At 38.2% G+C, this 20764-nt stretch overlaps 1 pseudogene; it reads left to right on the top strand.

Moving 5' to 3' along the window:
- The first annotated feature begins 2956 nt into the window (after positions 1 to 2956).
- LOC140284428 (uncharacterized) lies at positions 2957 to 11578 on the top strand (annotated as a pseudogene).
- The last annotated feature ends 9186 nt before the right edge of the window (positions 11579 to 20764 follow it).

The raw sequence follows: 20764 nt of genomic DNA, 5'->3' as shown, positions 1-20764 counted from the left end.
AGGCTGAGTGAGACAGGCTGGCTTTGATTTAGCTTTTGCTATGCATTCATTGATGCATATGAATGAGCTTAACATGAAGCTACAAGGGAAAGATCCGTTTGTGCAAAAAAGATACACAATTATGAGAGCCTTCAAAGCCGAGTTGACTTTAATCTCATGACAAATTTCAAACAAATTATTTACTCATTTCCCCACTCTAGCGACACTGAAGGAGGCCCCATAACAGGTGAAGAAGTGCAGCAAATCACTGGACAGCATCCATTGACAATTCTGCTGTTGTTTCTCTGATTTTGAAAAAATTTTAGTAATTTCAGCTGATGTCATGGCCCCTGACATTAGACTCTGAAACAGCGCTGCAGGAGCTGTGATTGGAACCCATCGAGATTCAATGAGACTCCTTCTCAAAGGAAAAGGTCAACTACCTTAAACTGGATGAGTTTTATGCCTTACTAAGAAAAGCCATGTTTCCAAACATTCGGAATATGGCACAGAGGATGCTGGTATTGTTTGGCTCTACCTCTTTGTGTGAGCAGACGTTCAGCTTGATAAACATCAACAAAACATGCCACAGATCCCAGTTAACTGATGAACTGCTGAGATCTTGAGTTTGAGTCAAATTTATTGAAATGAAGTAAAATAAAAAGTTTACCCCTCTTACAGGGGTTCTGGAATCAAACAATCAAAGAGTACATTTTGTGCATAAGGAAGAAATTAGCTTGAGTGTGTTTTATAAAAATAAGTAATTAAAGTCTACTTTACTTACTTTTTTTTTCAGTGCACTTTGTGATGCTCTTTAACATAAGCAGCTAACCTCTTATGTTTACCATGTTGTACTAAACTGCTCTAAGCTATGTTGTAACTTTGCAGTGATTTTAAATAGCAGTCTCACTCAGGGTATTTGTAGTTGATATTCATGCTTCATTTACATAATTTATATAGCAGTCTTTAAGCTGACTTTATTTGCACTGACTCTGTAGGCAAAAAGACTAAAACGAAATATTATTTTTGTTATTAGTTTCACAGATTCAATTATTAAGGAAGCGGTGTCAAAGACACACACAAGTAAAGGAGACTGAACTTTATTGCCTGCATCTGGCTCATCATTCCACCCACAATTACTGGCTGTTTCGCTATCTGTCAACTCGTGCTGATGACATCAGGTGCATTCCCTCTATACTTTATAGAAACATTGTGTTTTTAACAAAAATACGTATAAAGGGATTTATTGTTTATAAACTGCTTGAATGTGTAAGCCCTCACTTCACAAACGAGATGTCCAAACTCATCTGGAAACTTCTGGTCGCAAACCAGAACTTAAATGATAACCCTAACCCCTGATTTGGACAACAGAACTTTGAATCTGCATACAGTCCACCTATGTTGAATCATTTGTCACTGAAAGAGATTCATCACTGAAAGTGTTACATATTAGTTGAAAGAAAAACAACCACTGCACTGCTTTTTGTATGCACAGAAATGCACATAAGTTATCTCGACCTTCATTCCCCAGGGGTTGTTAAACATTCCTTGTTTTTCATTAGTTGTGAAGACTTCTTCTCACATGAATATCAGTGTGTCACAATGTCTGAAGAGACTGGTTTGAAGGACCCAAACGTGGAAAGCAGCTGTCTGGAGGCAACGGATGAATGACTAAAGTATTTAATTAAAGAATAAACAAAAGCACGGCTGAGCTGGAACACCAAGAACTAAACTTGAGGTACAAAAAAACTAAATCAATACAATACCATGAGAAGGGGGGAAAAACTTGAGCAACAACAAAACCAGAGAACATGGCTTAAGACACAATGATAACAGCAAAGATTTGATCAACACTGTCCAAAATCTAAGAGCTTAAACAGAGGGATACTGATGAGTGAAGTGAGTGCAGCTGTGACTGATTAACAATAGGTGAGTGTGGAAGAGAGCAAGAGGAAAAGACTAAGACAACTGAGGAAAACTATGGGTTCTAAACAATCACCTTTTCAGATTCCTATCTGTGATTAGACAGCAGCAAGCATTTAAGTGTGCAAGCTGTCCCTATAGAGGACTGAAACTGTCATAGTCCAAAGTATATATATATATATAAGCTTTATTGTGCTATATTTTGAACATTTACTTCTTGTCATTTCTACATAAAACAGTTGTTCAAACTTCTTCCAGCACAGAAGGTCAGTGCAGCAACACTGTTCATGATGCATTCCAAAACAGTCGCTGCAGCACCATTTGGCCATTTGGACCAAGCTACATGGACTCACTTTGTGTACAAAAGTGATATGGTGTAAATATTGGTGCCAACTCTAGTGTGCTGACATTAGCTGTAAGGTGTATTGCACCACTTCCTATTTACCGTGCTTGAGCTGTGTAGAATTAACTCATTGAAGATAATTGAATTACTTGTTATGGTTGCATATGCATTTCTCAGTAAAAACTCTATAGCACACATGTTTTGCTCCAGAACCTATTTATTTTGGTGTTTTGACACCTAATCCTCTTCTACCAGCAAATCTAACAGTTGTTTACCTATTTTTTCTTTTCAAGTACACCAAAGGTGGTGGCGAGTTACAATAGATCAGATCATGTTGTGTGTATTTTGTATTTTTTCTGCAAAATGGGTGATTTTCTGTGCTAGTATGTAGGCTATGTTGCCTGAATGGATTTTACTCCATACTTTTGACACTTTTCCACATCTGTTATGATGAATTACTGTGCCAGCACAAGTTGTTTACACATACATAGCTGATTGAGCTTTTCAAATGCCAACTAAAGCCCCAAAAAAGCTGCCATAGCCTGATTATTTGAAGAGGAAATTATGTGGATGTTGGGCAGAAGCAAGACGGAGGAACAGGTGGAGGAAGAGCAGGCCAGATACTGATGGGGAATGTTAGATAGTTAGCTAATAAAATGGATAAGGTTGGAGCGCTCGTGAGGACAGAAAGACTATTGAAAATGCACTAGTATGTGTCTCACTGAAACTTGGCTGCATACACCATACTCCATCACCTCTCTACCAGACTTTAAGGCGAAGGGTGGTGGTACAGACATCAAGAGCAGTAGCAAGGTGAAGGTATGCAGTGCTTGTTATAACAGGTTGTTATCCTGTACATGTCACTGTAACAGATAAGATCTGTACCTGGAACATTGAACTGCTAGATGTGAGTTTACATCCATATTATCTACCAAGAGAGTTCGCCCGCTTTTTTTGATTGCAGTGTAAATATAGCCTGGCTCCACTGCTGACAGCATCAGTGTCATCATAAGCTAACTTCTTGCCAGGCTACAAACACAACATCCCAATGCATTGATTGCAGTTTCTAGCGACTTCAACCAAGTCTTCCTCTCTGTTACACTTCCATATTTTCAACCAGAGGAAATAAAAAGTTGAATTTATTTTATGCATATGTAAAAAATGTATATAGCTCCTCTGCTCATCCTCCACTAGGAAAATCCGAACATAGTCTGGTTGTCTTCACTTCCAACTATACACTCATTGTTTAGCAGCAACCTTTGACTGTACAGACTTTGAAAGAAATGGTCTCAGGAAGATTATATTGATCTGATTATGAGCCTTGCGCAGGTTCATCTACAGAAACCTTCTTCTTCAATGGTCAAGTGCTTTGAATCCACATAGTGGAATACACTCTGTGAACCAAATGGAGATTATAGCAATGCCGTGACTGAGTGTGTGTTAGATTACATGAATTTATGTGTGTGGTGTGTATCATTCCCACAAGGACAGTGAATTGCTTCCCTTTGAACAAATCTGGGCTCACCAAAGACCTAAAAAAACAACTGAACAAGAATAAGACAACCTTCAGTAGAAAATAGAAAAATACTTTATTCATCCCCCAGTGGGGTAAATTCAAAGGGAGACAGCTGAAAAAGAACATATGGGAGAACATGGAGCCTTCATGTCACATCCCCATAACGTCACCCTGAGTTTCTTTTTAGAGGTCCCTAGTTCTTTCTAGTTCTAGCATCTAGTTCATTCTTTTGCTGTCGCTGCTCCCAGACCGTGGAACAAACAAATAAGACTGATCTCAGTCTTTTTAAATCGAAGCTCAAGACCCACTTTTTTAGGCTGGCGTTCGTTTCTGACTAGGGCGGTCCGGCCTAAGATTAGGCTTATCATTTTTATTTTTCATAAAACCTATGGCTGCCATGGGTGGCCATTAACCGTTCCTTTAGTTATGCTGCTATAGAGACTGCTGGGAGACATTCCACAATACACTCAGCAGTCCTTCTCACTCTGCTCGTTTTACTTTTTGCTCTCCATGTGTGTTTACAACACAACTGTTATAATTAATTTTTGTCTGTCTTATTTATTTTTCAGCAGGTATCCCTGGCCTTGTGTTGTGGTACTTGTTGATTCCTATTTAAATGTCCTCCTAACCCCCAGCTGGTTGAGGCAGATGGTCGCCCTTCCTGGGAGTGATTCTGGTGGAGCCTTTCTGTTAAAAGGGAGTTTTACTCTTCACTGCCACCTCATGAATGCTCAGATTGAATGAGAGACTGAATCGAGGAAAACATCTAATGTGATCCATTCATTTTCTTTGCTAAGCAATTTTTTAATACGCAAATTTGATTAATTTATATTTTAATTATTTTTATTAGAATTAGCCTACAGTGAATTGGATTGAACTGGATTATTACTGAATTTAATTGAGCAGTATCTTTACATGCTTTAACATGACTTTTGTTGTGAAGTTGCACTAAATGAATAAACAGAATTGAATAGAATTGAATATAACCAACAGCGTTTGCTTGAGGTGCTATGAGATTTTTAAGTTTCGGTTGTTTTAAAAGCTAAAAAATGAGAGGGAACATTCTGATTGCTGTCTACTGCACGTGCTACAATTAATATATATGTGTGTGTGCATATATTGTTTGTACATATATATGTAATTGCCATGGCACTGAAGTGATTTTACTTCCTGGTTTCAATATAAGCAAAATAAAAGCCCACTTCTCCGCCCTGTGATAGAAATAAGTGAATTCATCGGCTTTCTGGGTGACCCCAAAATAAACCCAACATTCATAAAGGGAACTGAAAAAATGACCAGATCTCTCTGAACTCTCGAATAGTGTAACACGATCTGCATTCATAGTATGGGATGCAAAGGGCTCGACTCTGTCTCTCAGCAGTGCCCTCCCGCTTTACTTCAAAAATTGATACACAATCAAAGCAGCACTGTCATCCCCTTGTCCTTGGTTCCACTCCCAACCGAAAAATCATCCTCCCCTCAATACCGCCATCCGACCCAGCCTGTTCTTTGATCCAAAGAAAGTGCACATTGTGCGGGTAGTTTTTTTTTTTTAGGATACGTGTGTTGCTGTGTGCGCTGGCAGGTGCAGAGTTTTCATCTCAGAAGAAGAGACATCTGCTTTCCTGTGATTTCAACAGCTTTTGGTCAGTGCTCAAAGGATGGTCTTTAACCCATTCAGACCCGAGGCACCTTCTGGCCATGGGAACTTTGAACATGTTTTCCATGCATGCACTGGGTCGGTGTTAAAATGCACCACTTCCAAGACTAAACCACAGCCCCACCAGCGTTGCTTTCATAAGCACCAACACCATACTAATATGCTGCTATTGGTGTCATGGATTCCACAAGATGATACACCCCTTTGAGATTCTGCTTGGTGGTTATTGCATCCTGCACATGTAATCACTTTAAAACATTTTGTGAATAACTACCATGCCGGACGTTTTCATTGAACGGGTTCACATAGTTGACAACAATACTAAGGCAACTGCATTCAGACAGGGACTTGCTAATGGTTATCGTGTTGCATCACTTTCGGTTTACTTTGCTTATGCTCTGAGGAATTACTAGCCCTTATTAGATTGCAGAATATAATGACATTTTCTTTGATAGTATCATATTTAACAATGTAAACTCAATAACATACTCTTTGTCTTGTATATGTGAACACAAGCTGATGAAGGCTGTTGCTGAGGAGGAAGAGCAGTCATCTACCAATCACAGGGTTCGTTGTTCGATTCCTAGCTTCCCTAACTTACATGTCGAAGTGTCCATGGGAAAGGCAATTAACCCCACATTGACTCCGATGCATCCATTGCATTCCAACCAATTTAGTCACTATGATCTTTATCAGTATGTTCAGAAAGCCGGCTAAGATATTTATGTGACACACTATCTCAGTTTATATTAGACTGCTGCAGTTTGCATCCAGGTTTCTTAAAACCTGGTGGTTGAGGAATACAGATATCTGAGGGTTTACCTGGACAAAAGTTGTCATGTCATGTTCATACAGTGCAAGACAGTATATACAACTACTCGATAAACACACTTGGTATTATGATTAACAAATATACTAAAATGATTAATTATGGTTTGTGCTTATCTCGTAAGGATGTTATAATTAAGAAGGTGTGATATGACAAGTACTAGTCAAATGTTTGGACACACCAAACTGGTCATAATGAGCTGTTGACAGTTTTTGTGTGTATTTATCAGAAACACTGCATGAAAGCATGAGTGTGATTTGGTAAATGTACATGTATGAGTCCACCAAACATGGCTCTGTGGCAATAATGGACTGTTTTTTGCTTCTTAATACCACTGATAAAGTTCGCTTTGAAGTTGACTCAACAATTGTCTTTTAGACTTCCAGTTTATCTGTTCTCTTAAATGAGGAGCAAAGTGCTTTACAAAAAGGTTTAAAGTGAGTGATTATTAGGATACTAACAAAAACATAGCGATAAAATGTTTCGAACGGGAGTCAGATATCATCAATGGCTTTCTTAAAGAGAAAAAAATGTTATAATGCAATGATCAGAATCCTATGCGGTTCATTAATGGTAGCGAGACCACAGATAATGACTCATAGCAAAGCAATGAGAGCACACCATGAATCAGATAAAATCAGGTAAAACGTGATGTGTTCAAGGAGATGTTAACATGCGTCCCAAATATTTCATGTTCCAAAATAAAACTCTGCTTACCTAGAGAGAATAGGTTTGAAAAGAATTCCAAATTTTCCACATTAGACAGAAATCCGAAGACAAAGGAGTGACCAAAATGTTGAGGGATTAAGTGCCTTGAGATGACGTTTGTTGTGATTTGGCGCTCTCCTTACTAAGGTGTCAGATGTTAAAGTTTTACAAAGTTTTGAATTTTTCTGGATCTTTAATGTTCTGCTTTTTCAAGTTCTCTGGCTGAGGACTCTCAGTGTTTGTTTTCACTTATACAGAAGTAAGAGGATGTTAATTTTCCACAAATTCAAAAGGGATGAGAGAATTAATGGAAGTGGGAGCGCCAACATTGATATGATCTGTGAACTATTCCATGCGTTGTTTCTTGCATTAAAGCGTTAATGCTGACATTCTCATGCCAGCACCATAGATGATCCCCGTTTGATCTAAGTTATTTTTTTAAAGAACCCCTACTGGAGACATCCCCGGGGGGGGATGGAATGAAAAGGATTTGAAGTTTTTCCACAAAATAAGATGATGTTACTGCATTTCTATTGTTTTTTTTTCCGGTAAGTTGGTAAGTATTTTGGTATTGTCCTTAAATTTTGTCACAACTGGCCACTTGTTTTGCTTTTGGGTTTATATAAAATTTTGATTGACCAACCAATGAGCACTGGGATGGGACCTATTAAAAAGCAGTTGTGAAGAAGACATGTTGCATTGTTGTGCAGATCTTTTCTCCACAACAGCACCAGTGAAAGGTCTGTTTTTACATTGGGCTGCACGGTGGTGTGGTGCATGTTCTCCCCGTGTATGCATGGGTTCTCTCCAGGTACTCTGGCTTCCTCCCAACATCCAAAAACATGCATGTTAGGTTAATTGGTGACTCTAAAATTGTCCTTAGGAGTGAGTGTGTATGGTTGTTTGTCTCTGTGTGGCACTGTGATGGACTGGTGACCTGTCCAGGGTGACCAAATGGGATTAAATTCACCTGAGAATCGCTAATTTATATTGGAACAACACAAGAAGTCGTTTTGAGTACTTTTCAACACACACAAAATCCCCGTTGAGATCAGCAGAGCACAGGAGTGGTGTCCTGTCAATCACAATCAACTCTCCTGGAAAGTTGTGTTCTGATAATAAGCGAGACTCGGCTTCATCCTGGAATCCCTGCTGCTGCTATCGAGCTAGGCGCCATGCTACTCACTGCAGCGACAGAACCGAGGCCTCAGGCAAGCAATACAGCAATCACTGAATCACTGGACTACAGATGCCACTATTACTGAGAGACATTGTTCACCAGACCCAGGTAGTGAAATGCAGACCCTAGCACCTTCCTCTACCACATTTGCTGTGGTTTTTATTACAGTCGTTTAAGTAACTCCAAATGCTAATTGTTCTAGCCTTTCAGTTTAAATATTTACTGGCCCTTTAAGAATGAACGATGCAAGTAGGATGTATTGTAGAAGGAAGGTCAAGAGCAGGCAAATCAGCAAGGGGACATCTATTTATGTGTTCGCAATCATACTTAATCCTCTTGTTCTGGCTCTCATAAAGGCATTCCCTGAAAGTGAAATGTTTAAGTTAATGTGTAATTTTTGAGTCGTTAGGTGTTTAAAGTAATGGTATATCAGATCACAAGTTTCTGCACTATGTGTACATCCAGCTAATGTTTTCTGAGTTAGCTTTCATATTCACTTGATTTGACTGTTTACAGATTTCTGCACTTTATGATAGTGAGAAGCTAAATATTTTTTAGTTTTAGTTGTATGTTGGAAAACAAACTCTCTCTCTGTATATTTGTTACCTCTCCCTCTCTCCATGGTTACATTTTCTCTAACTGTATCTGACTATATGTTTGGTCTCTGTATTGTTTTGGGTGATGTATTATAAAATATTGTCCTCTTGTTTGATATACCAATCCATCGTCAACCATCAGTTTCCTATTTTGAATCCACGCCTTCAGTGTTTTGCTATAAATATCTTAGGATTTTGAAGCCAGAAGGGATGTGTGAGAGAGGGATCTCAGAGAGAAACAAAGCACACCTGTCATTTGCATTAGGGAACTCCAGCAGCAGTGGAGACCGTCAGGAAACGGCTGGAGAAAGATCACTCACTGAGCGACAGAACCAACTTCACCCCTGACCAGATCTGTGTTCTTCTGAACCTCTGCCTCTCCACTACCTACTTCAAATACAGTGACTGTTTCTACAGACAGAAACACAGCAAAGCACTGAGCTCATACAAAGGAACAGCACCAAGCCATTGGTTCAGATATGTGGACGACACCTGTGTCAAGATCAAAACTCAAGAAGTGGAGACTTTCAGGGAGCACATCAACTTGGTGGACAGCAACATGAATTTTACGAGGGAAGAGGCAATCCATGGGCTGCCTTTTTGTTGAGACTGTGCTGTGTCTCAACACTAAGGTTCACAGGAAACCCACACATAAAACCCAGTACCTGCTTTTCGACTCACATCATCCACTAGAACACAAACTGACTGGCATCAGAACACTACATCACCAGGCTAAAGTGTACTTACTGAGACTGAGGGGAAACAGAAGGAAAATCAACACTCTAAGAAAGCTCTTCAAACCTGTGGATATCCAAACTGGGCCTTTGTCAAATCAGCAAAGACATCTGGAAGAAGAAGAACAAGCAAGAAGAACAAGCGCAAAGATATTGCAATTCGATATGTGGCAGGATCTTCTCCAAACATGACATTCCAGTCCACGTCAAACCCAAGAACACCCACAGAGTGGTTCACCCAAAGGATAAAACATCCAAACACAAACTGTGTGGTGTTGTGTATGCAGTGCAGTGCAATAAGGAGTGTGTGGACCTCTATATAGGAAAGACCAAACAACAGCTCCACGAGCGCATGGCACAACATAGGAGAGCCACCTCTCCAGCTCAAGACTTAGCAGTTCACCCACATCTCAAGGAGAAGGAACACTCATTTGAAGGACAGTAATGTACACATTCTGGACAGAGAAGGCAGGTTGTTTGATAGAGGAGTCAAGGAAGCCATCTATGTTAAACTGGAAAAAATATCTTTGAACAGAAGAGATGGTCTCAGGTATCACCTCCCCAGCACAATGCAGCATAGTCTCTCCTCCGCAGGCAGTTTCATAATTATTCACATCTCAGATCGTGTGACCAAAACTCACCCTTTCAGACAGGTAGACAATTTATAGCTGAGAATGACACCTCACTTCTCCTCACCTCAGTGACACATGTTACTGTAATGACCCTCTCTGCTTATAAGCTGATACTCCCCACCATCTTGTTTAGAACTAAAAAGCCTTTGGGATGATTGGTAAAACGTCTTCAAAATCCAAGAAGTCATCCAGCTGCCCTTTTTCAAGCTCTTTTATTACCCTGACCTGGATGACTGAGAATCTAAATAAACATTAGGTAACTCACTTATCATTCTGCGGAGCGCATACATTTTTGTGTCAGAATGATTTGAATGGAGTAGTTGTGAAAAATAAATCATACAGCTGTGATAAACTATGGAGCTGCCAGTTAACAGAGTTTTGTCCTCATCAGCAGGTATGTCACTAAGTGGGGAAAATCTATTCGAAACCATGAGCTTGAATTTAGGACTATGTGTCCTATTCCTGACCATCACCCAGCCGACCTTGGTGTCTTGGCTGCACGCGGCCTAATGAGTGACAGCCAACGGGATTAACTACGCTAGGTGGCTCTGCGCTGGCTAAAGGGGCCTGGCTAGCAATCGGATGGTTTTACAGAACCAAGCTTCCAATTCAGACAGCCTCGCCACCAAAACTACAAAAAAAACTACCTTTGTTACATGTTCTACAGAGGAGTAGCTAAGTATCTGACACAAGTATGGAGAAGCATGGAACAAGTAGGAGATGGAGGGAGAGAGCTGGTAGCCATGCTAAACTTGTGAAGTCTAGACACAGAAGAGTAAAAACATGAAATGTGCCACTATATAAAATCCAAGAAGAGTGAAAAGTCCCACAGAACACAAACACAGTTTTTCCATGGAAACGTCAGCATGGTAACGCAACACTAGCAAGTATAGCCACTGAACAATGATGTGTAGGTGGAGAGGAGTACCAGATTGTGATCTGATTTTCCTAATAAAGGTATTTCTTAAATTTGCATAAAATATAAGTGTTGCTTTAAGGGAAATGTGTTATGTCTTCCCATTTCCCATTAACCTTTTTGGCGGCGGTGTTTAAAAAGGAGAAAAGATTTTTATAAGGCTACAGCTTAAAAGTGTTTAGAGATAAGGAGATGCTGTCAAAGAGGTAAAATTGAGTGTGGCCCAAATTTTAAGAAGATAGTTAATATAATCACCTTATTTGTATATGATTACATCACTGTGGGTGTAGTATACAACTTCTAGGTTTTCTTTTGTGTCATTTTATCCACATAAAAGCAAGTAGAAAATCCGTGAGAGACATGAATCAGGAAAATGTCTATCAATCAGATCTTGATTTTTGCTTCAGTGTTTGCGTAGCCGAGAACTGCTGTATTATTCTGTTAGTTTAATTTGTTATCAGTGTCCAGAAATAAATAATTAGGAAGAGGGACGACAAATCAGCTGGCTCAGCATTTGTGAAATCCCTTTCTCCTCAATAGCCAACAGGCTCAAAGTGCCTGAGCCACCCCTGGTACACTTCATCAGTATTCAAAGAGACCTAGTCATCATTGCTGTTGACGCACTTGTTTCCAGTGCCATTCAGACTACCCCTGCAGCCATTTCACATATACCATAAATCAATTACAGAACATGCCTAAATTTCATCATAGTTAAGTAGTTAAATCATGTTTTTATTAACTATATTAACTTGAATGCTTCTTCAACCGTGAAGCCTCTCAGTAAGGTTTTGTGTGACCTTAGTGGCCCAAAATGTAAGACACAAATGTATGAAGTTAAAAAATCATTTAAAAGCCTCATTTAAAACAGTTAATGTAAACATGAGACGTTACAGGGCACACTTAGCTAAACAGCACTTATGTGGCTGACTTCTGTAAGCAAAACTGAATAATTGAGATGCTCATTTGTCTACTAACTGAACCTTTGAGGAAATTCTGAGATTCTTAAGGGACTCCATGTTGTGCCATGTATCCATGTCCTCTAAGTCTCAGTAAATTCTTACTTGTATTGAATATAACTAAACTGCTCTGGAGTCCTTGTTTGTTCAACTTGTAAAAAAAAAACATGACATTTATTAGTTTAGTGTCTTTGCATTAGGGCTTTTAGCTCCATTAGTTACTTAAATTGTCCCTTTACATGTCTGAGTGTGTTTACCTAACTGTGGAACCGAACTGAAGTGTATGTAGCAATTTGGCCTGGGATGAACAAAGAGAGTGGGGGAGTGAAGGTCAGACTTCGAAATCCCCTTCAAGGGAATTTCTGCTCCGTTTGAGAACTTTACAGAATTTGGGCGATCTTGCAGAATGTTCTGACCCCCTGATTTCCGCTTCTGTTGCATTTAAGCATGTGAAGTTTCTCTCCTAACCACCTAGCTAGCCTCGAGGTTTGCCATGCAGCCAAAATACAGGCTGTAATAACTGGAATAGGAAACTGAAAAATCAAAGTTTGGATTATAGATAAATTAATTAAAAAAATTATATATATTATATTATACTGATGATTTCTTATGTTAACAGACCTAAAGGAATTCAATTCAGTTTTCATTCATATAACACCAAATCACAACAGATGTCATCTCAAGACACTTCAAATATTACAGCCATAAATATTTTACCTTTTAACATGATTATGGGTTTTCCTTCGCTTCTGGTACTACAGTACCTTTGATTAATTTTTTTTACCAGAATCTGTCCTTTTACTCAAAAACGGGTTTCTAGAACTGCCTTCTTTCACCTTCGTGATATCACCAAAATTAGGAGCATCTTGTCTGGGACGGATGCAATAATTACTGGTTCATGAATTTGTCACATCAAAATTGGACTACAGTAATTCTTTATTATTGGGCTGCCCAAGAAATTCTCTGAAAAGCCTCCAGCTGATACAAAATGCTGTAGCCAGAGTTCTGATGGGAACTAGGAGGAGAGATCATTTCTCCACTTTTAGCTTTTCAACACCGGCTCACAGTTAAATTCAGAATAGAATGTATTAGTTCTTCTCCTCACATAAAAAACTCTTCATGACCAAGCTCCATTATATCTTAAAGATCTCAAGATGCAACATTTTCCCAACAGAGCATTCTGCAGGTCTACTTGTTGTTCCTAAAGTTTCTAAAAGTAGAATGGGAGGCAGAGCCTTCAGTTATCAGGCCCCGCTCTGTGAAACCAATTGCCAGTATCCATCCAGGAAGCAGACACCTTCACTACCTTGAAGATTAGAATTAAAACCTCCTTTTTTTTTGACAAAGCTTAAAGTTTGGGATGGCTCAGGTGACCCTGAAACGTCCCATAGTTATGCTGGGCCTATAGCCTAGATTGCTGGGGGACCTCCCATGATGCACCTCTCCTCACTCTGCTGTCTTCACTCTCTGTTCACACATAACATTATTGTTGTCATTACCTCGTGTTTCTCTTTCTCAGCAGGTATCCCTGGTCTGCTGTTATGGAGCTTGTTGTCCCCTCTTTCCTCTCCTCTCCACCCCCAGCGGCAGATGGCCATTCTTCCTGGTTATGGTTCTGTCAGAGGTTTCTTCCTGTTAAAAGCGAGTTTTTTCTGTCCACCATTGCATTGTGCATGCTCATGGTGGGGGATTGGATCAAAGTGAAGTTTTGGTGCAGTCTGTTGGTTTCCTCAGCTAAGCAACTTTTTAAAACAAAAAATAGCTCTGTACGAGTTGGACTAATTTGGAATTTAATTGATTTGATTTGATTGAATTATGATTGTATTAGAATGAGTTGGATTCTTCTTCACTTGAATTGGACTGTATCTTTAAAGTGCCTTGAGATGATGTTGTTGTGATTTTGTGCTATTTAGATAACACTGAATTGAACTGAATTGAGTTCTTCTTCTGTAACAGTTCAGTTAGTTGGTGAAGATTGTCATCTCAAATTTCACAGTTTTTCTGTCTTTGTCGAGAAAAAGCATTATTAAATACTGTGCCAAGAATTGTAACATCTGTCGGCAGCATTATTTCATTCCAGTCTGAATAAGCACAGCCAAACTCATTCTGAAGAGAACTCTAGAATTTTGTGCCAGTCTGTAGGCTTCATTTTTGTGTAAAAGCTCTTTAATTCAATCATGAAGGAGAGACAGCAGAGTCTGGTTTTTCTGTGGTTGGACGGTCATCTGTCTAAGGTGAATGTCTGGTTGACATGGTGACGGATGTTGACGTGGAAGAGGTTGAGTCTGGTTGTGTGTTCAACAGTCATGGGTCCCCTCAGGCCCTATCTTGTTGGTCACGTCATCTCTATTGTCTCTGGTCATAGACTGGTGGAAGAGGCAGGCAAAAGTCTTCCAACTGCAAGTTTTTAACTTGATTCGTTAAATTCAGGAAATCAGTGGTCGCAACCCTGACACTGTTCACAGAGCAAGACTTTTTCAGGTTCCTTTGGACTGCAGTGGTGATGGTCCTTCACCGAAGGGGTGTCAACTCTGCCATCTGGTAACAGCTACAGCGATGTTGAAGACTGAATTCTTCTAAGATCAGGATTGTAAATCCCTGATGGCCCTGTGGCAGCAGATGAATCCCATTTCTGACACCAAATTGTTGTTGAAATTTTCTTGAGTGAGTCTTAACAAGATAAGAACAACCAAGTTGTCCTTTATATATTTATTTCATCACGACAGTCTGAGAGACAAACGGCTTCAGCTGCAGAGAGTCTTTATACACGTGTCATGAGCGCAAGATAACAGTGTTACTATCAACACACCTCGTCTGTTAGCATGAGAAGATGCTCGGCTCACACAGTGTTCTTGGTTGAGTTGAAATAATGACTGATGCTCATGAACAATTTTCATCAGAAACATAGGAAACTTAAATAACCAATTTATACACTAATCCAGAAGTTCGGAGTTGAGTAAAAACAATATCTTCAACACTGACAATTAAAATCTATAATGAAATCAAACATTATTAATAATCCATTACGAATCAAAGACATAATTAAAATGACAAACCCTGAAAAATGTATATATAAACTTTACAAGCTTATATCTAACTCAGACACAATAACAACACTTCCAATAGCCAAATGGGAAAATTATCTCACCTTCCTCCTCAACCCCGACTTCTGGATAAAAATCTGAAATAATGTTTTCTGAAATAATGCTAGCAATATAAATCTACAGCTCATACAGTATAAAACCATCCACAGGTCTCACATCACCCAAAATAAACTGTTTAGAATGGAATCAGCAGACACATGCACACAATGCACTTTGGGTAGCACTGATGATTCCTTTCACGCCACAATAATTGAGAAACTTTCCTCTATTCTGAGCTGCAGAATCCCTCAGCCACCATCAGTCTGTTTACTCAGTAATCTCACAGAAGTTCACAATCTTCCAATCAAAAATAGAAAGCCGCTCCTTATTTCTCTAGCTATCGCCAAGAAAACTATTCATCTAAACTGGAAATCCAAAAAGCCTTCTCATGGAACATATCACACTGGAAAAAAACACATTCATTCACAATAACAATACATGTTTTCAGTGACATCTTGAACCCATTCTTAATTAATTTAAAGATAAACCAAGTGCCTGCATCTGAGGCCTCGCACATTCCCACAAACTTACCTTATATGAACAAGTAATTAAGCATACTAATAACTTTCTGTTATTATCTATATTATTATATTTATTCTTTTCACTAAATGTATTACTTTGTTATGATGATGAAGATGGTTGTAGTTATCTTTTTTATTATTATTATTATTGTCATTATTACTGTAGTTTTTGTTAATGATAATTGATTAGTCACTAGATTAGTTAATTTATTATCTATTTATTCATTTGTATTTTCATATATAGTGGTAGTGATGGTGGTAGTATTGGTTTTGATATCAATGATGATATTATTGCTGTTATTATCTATTAATATCGATCTTAGTGGCTTATCTATAAACCACAGTGGCTGTATGAACTCAAACTATTAATTTCTTATTCCTATATGTAAATTGATGTCATTTAGAGGGAGAATGGAGAAAAACATAATTATTATCATTATTGTTGTTATCTTTCATCCCTCTGTTGTGACTCCCTATGGCTTTGGAAAATAAATAATAAGTATTTCATTTAAATCTTTTTTTAGATTTAACCTTAGTTTTTTTTATTTTTTAAATGTAATTCTTAATTTGAAGATTATGGTGATCTTGTAACATCAAAATAAAATGTATTTAATTTTTTGTTGCTCAAAAGAGGCATCACAACTGCCGATGTGTGACACCTGCACATGCACACGGTTAAGCATATCAAGGTCCAGTAGGCCAACCATTTTTTGGAGTGGAATGTTTTTGTTGCATGCAGATATAAAATGTTGTTTTCTCTGTAGTAGTTAATTGATTTCAGAAATGCAACACACTATAGTTTATTTTATACATAGATAAAGGTAAAAGAAAACAATATGTGCAGTGTTATCTTCATTTTAAATGAGTGTGGTGTCGGTGTGTGATATGTAAAAATATCTATGGTGTAAACTGTTTATGTCTATGGAGGAACGGGTGAGCACAGAGTGCAGCAAAGGGGGCCACCAAGATCGCCCCATCCACAACAGAACACGTACAACCTCTAAAAACCTGAGTGTGTGGGTTGAGTAAAGGAGCTCGTGTGTGGGTTGAGAAAATAATCCACTGCCCCCACTAAGTAATGTAACTAATCAATGGGGACCAGAGAGCAAAATTCAGCCAATTTATGTCTTGAGGAAGCACATATAGTCTCCATATTGATGTTATCCATATTGATGTTATCTAACAGAAGATAGCTTCTAAACTGGTTAATACACGGATTTTTGTTGAGAATAGTTTTTTTTGCAATACATAAGGTAGTGAGGACCATGTGTGTTGAGTTAATTTCCATGTTGATGCCGCCCAAGTCACCCAGTACACACAATGTGGGGCATGCAGCAGTATTACGCTTGAACCATGTTGATAAGTCCTGACATAGAAATAATTTGTTTGAAGAGTTTCAGTCAGGATTCAGAGTGCATCATAGCACAGAAACAGCACTGGTGAAAGATATTTTCCTAACGGAGCACTTCGCTCCCAAACTGCAGGTTTACTTGTTGTTCCCAGAGTTTCTAAAAGTAGAATGGGAGGCAGAGCCTTCAGTTATCAGGCCCCTCTCTTGTAGAATAAGCTGCCAGTAAATGTCCGGGAAGCAGACACCCTTTCCACTTTTAAAATTAGGCTTAAAACTTTCCTTTTTGATAAAGCTTATAGTTAGGGATGGCTCAGGTGATCCTGAAACATCCCATAGTTAAGCTGCTATAGGCTTAGACTGCTGGGGGACCTCATCTGTCACACCTTACCTCACTTTGCTCTCTTTTTCCCCCTGTTTAATTTCTCAAATTATATTATTTACATGGGACATTATTGTGGTCATTAACTTGTGTTTTAACTTTTCTGTCTTCTCAAACCCCAGCTGGTCGAGGCGGATGGCACCCTTCCTGAGTCTGGTTCTGCCAGAGGTTTCTTCCTGTTAAAAGGGAGTCGTTCCTTTCCACAGTGGAAAAAGTTGGTTTCCTTACCTAAGATATTGTTTTTGAATTGGCTCTACATGAATGAATTGGATTATTTTTCAATTAATTAATTCATTCATTTGATTTCATTGGATTATGATTACAATGAATTGAATTCCAATTGGCTTAAATTGGACTATATTATCAAGTGCCTTGAGATGACAATTGTTGTAATTTGGTGCTATATAAATAAAACTGAAATGAGTTGACGTACTTCTAACGAGAACCTCTGGACAGGCGCACAAAACCCAAGTTTGCCCATAATCATCTGTTGTGTTATCTGTGCAACACGAGCAGATGTTTGAGTGTGTAATCTTCTCCCTGGACCCATGCACATTCCATGTAAGTGTGGTCATGCTCAGACTAGTGGAGTGAATGTGATGCTCGCTAAAAATGTGTGTGCATGTCCGCATATGCGTGCATGAATGAAAATCGCGTGTCTTTGTCTTTGTGTGTGAGTATGTGGATGTGTGCCAGCTGCCTGTATGTTGAGTGTCTTTGTGTGTATTCTTTTGTTTGTAAGTGTGCATGCAAAAAAGTGCATGCGTGTGCCAGTGTGTGTAAGTGTGCTGTAGGCGTCTTGTATTTGATTGTGTGTGCTGTGCAAATCTTTATATGTACTATGCCTGTTAACATTAATATAGTGTACTAAAGTGTAAATGCAGCGAGTTGAGGAATAACGAAAGGAAAAGAATGAAAGAAATATAATAAAATAATATGCATCATTTATAGTGACATGACCGGGCTTAAAAAGCTTCTTATGTTGTTCCAAGACATAAAGGAACTATCATGAGTGACCAGAATAATTACTGACCAATATCCAAATTGTCCTGTTTTGTTAAAAGTTTTTAATCACTGGTAAACATTTAAAGTATTCCTTATCGTTATCGTTAAGTTATCGTTATCATTTAAAGTATCCTTAAGTTTTTATCGTTAGCCAGTTTCTGGTTATCTATACAATTTACAATTTACAACACTGTATCACTTTTTAATGACTGCTTGTATGAACTGGTATGCAGATGAAACAGAATTTATACTACTGAATTTACCAGCCAATCAAAGAAAAAAAGACCAAAATCACTGCACAAACTGCCCATGATAATCTAAGACTTTTACTGAATGCACACAAAACGGAATAAATGTTGTGTTCCAGAATGATGAGTGCAGTAATTTTAATTTAACCACAATCTATCAATCCATTAATAAATTAATCTGAGTAAATTCAATTCAATAATACTTGATTAATCCCCAAATGGAAATTATGGTAGAGTAGTATAAATGATTATTAAAGATCTGATATTGTCAAACGTAACAAAAGGGAAAGTTGAAGTGTAGCAGAAACAAGTGTGGTTGAAATCTAATATATGTACCAATAGAATAGAAAAATACTTTATTCAATATCACTAGCAGTAGTGAAGAAAGCCCAGCAGCAATTCCACTTCCTGAAAGTACTAAGAGGGAACAAGCAGGAGGAGCTGCTCTTGGCTTTCTACAGCACCACCATTGTAAGTGTGCTGGCATACTTGATAACAGTGTGTAAGTAAGGTTTACCAGAGAAACTATTGTCTTCTTTGGATGACCCTCTGAGCAAAAACGATAATCAATGTCTTCAATCAACACCTGTTCAGCTTGCTGCCCTCTGGTAGGTGTTATAGAAGTCTTGAGAAAAGAACCAACAGACTAAATAGCATCCTCTTCTGATTGGCTATAAGAGTATTACCGAAATGAGACAAAAAAAACACAGAAAAAAAATACAATCCAATTGTATTGTCCACATTGTTTTACTGTTAATATCTATAGCTGCACCTGTCCTGTGTGATTATTCATAGTGTTTTTATTGATTTTTTTTTTGTCTTTTTACATCCGTATTTTTATAAAGTGTGCATTGTTAGTGCCTTACATCACCGTTGAGGCCTATTTTTGCCTCCCTCTGGTGACCTCAGAGTGTGTCACCTGTCTGTCTGTCAGCCCCTTCAGACAATTGAATTGAGTCTACTTAGGCAGGCCTCCTGATTAACCTCTCTCTCTCTTCCAGCCCCACAACAGCAACACCTCATGTGTGGTTTCCTGGGTATTCAGGTATTTAGTGTTTTAAGTGTTTGAATCTTCAATAAACCAAGGACTAAAACTTAAAAATTTTGTGTTGTGTCCCTTATTATGTTCGACATTTGAGTCAGTAACAAGGTGACTACACAATAAAGGCTATTCTGTTCTAAAGGAGGCAGATGTATAACTAAACATATGACACACCAAGCGAGTGGCAAGTGAAAGCAGGAAATGGAGGGGATGAGCTTGTAGTCCTACTAAGCTAGCAAACTAAGATAGCAAGACATAGCAATACAGAGAGTATGGAAGAGTCGAAACACCAAAACATTCCAAGAAATGGGTGCAAGGGCAGAGCAAGAGTATGTTATAAAGTTTACAGCATAAAATATGACATAAATAAATAATTCAATTATATCCAGCAAGCCAAAAAGAGATAGCAGTTGCACACAAATTAAGCTACGTAGCTTAAATGGGAAGTGATGCAGTATGTCTTACTGCGACCCATTACAACCAAAGCGGTGTATAATGCACTGATTACAACCACCAAATTATCTTTTTTTTTAAATTTGTTTGTAAATGGTTGAACCTCAATAAAGTTCAGGAAAAAGAGAAGAAAGCACCAAATGAGCCCTATGCTGTTTGTTTCACCATTATCTGGATTTGATAAAACAAGAAGAAAAAAGTTTCAATTCAGTTAAATTTATTTATATAGCGCCAGGCATAACGCATATCATCAAAATACAATCTAATTCAAACCAATAAGAATCCAATTCTTTGTAATACAATCATATCTGTAATAAATACTAAAGCCAGATATATTTAATATAATGAAAAAGAAAGAATGTAAGAAATTTTACTAAATAAAACATTTTTCCTTGAAATGTAACTAGAGTAATCACATGTAATAAAAGTCTTAACAGCTGCTCAAAACTGAGACACATAATGATCAGAAACCATGAGGTGAGAAAGTGAATTTTGTTATTCTATACAAACTGTGAGTTGACCAATAAGAGTAGGAAGTACCAATTATTAGAAATCAAGACAGCTGATAGTCATTATATGATGGCAGATTTTTACATCTATATATTAGACTGTTCATGCAGTGTGGAACAATAAAAGTAGACATAGTGTTT

Source organism: Leuresthes tenuis, unplaced genomic scaffold, assembly GCF_036924035.1.
Source record: "Leuresthes tenuis unplaced genomic scaffold, fLeuTen1.0.hap1 SCAF_24, whole genome shotgun sequence".
NCBI lineage: Eukaryota > Metazoa > Chordata > Actinopteri > Atheriniformes > Atherinopsidae > Leuresthes > Leuresthes tenuis.
The sequence above is the reverse complement of the archived record's forward strand: the minus strand, read 5'-3'. Positions and strand labels throughout refer to the sequence as shown.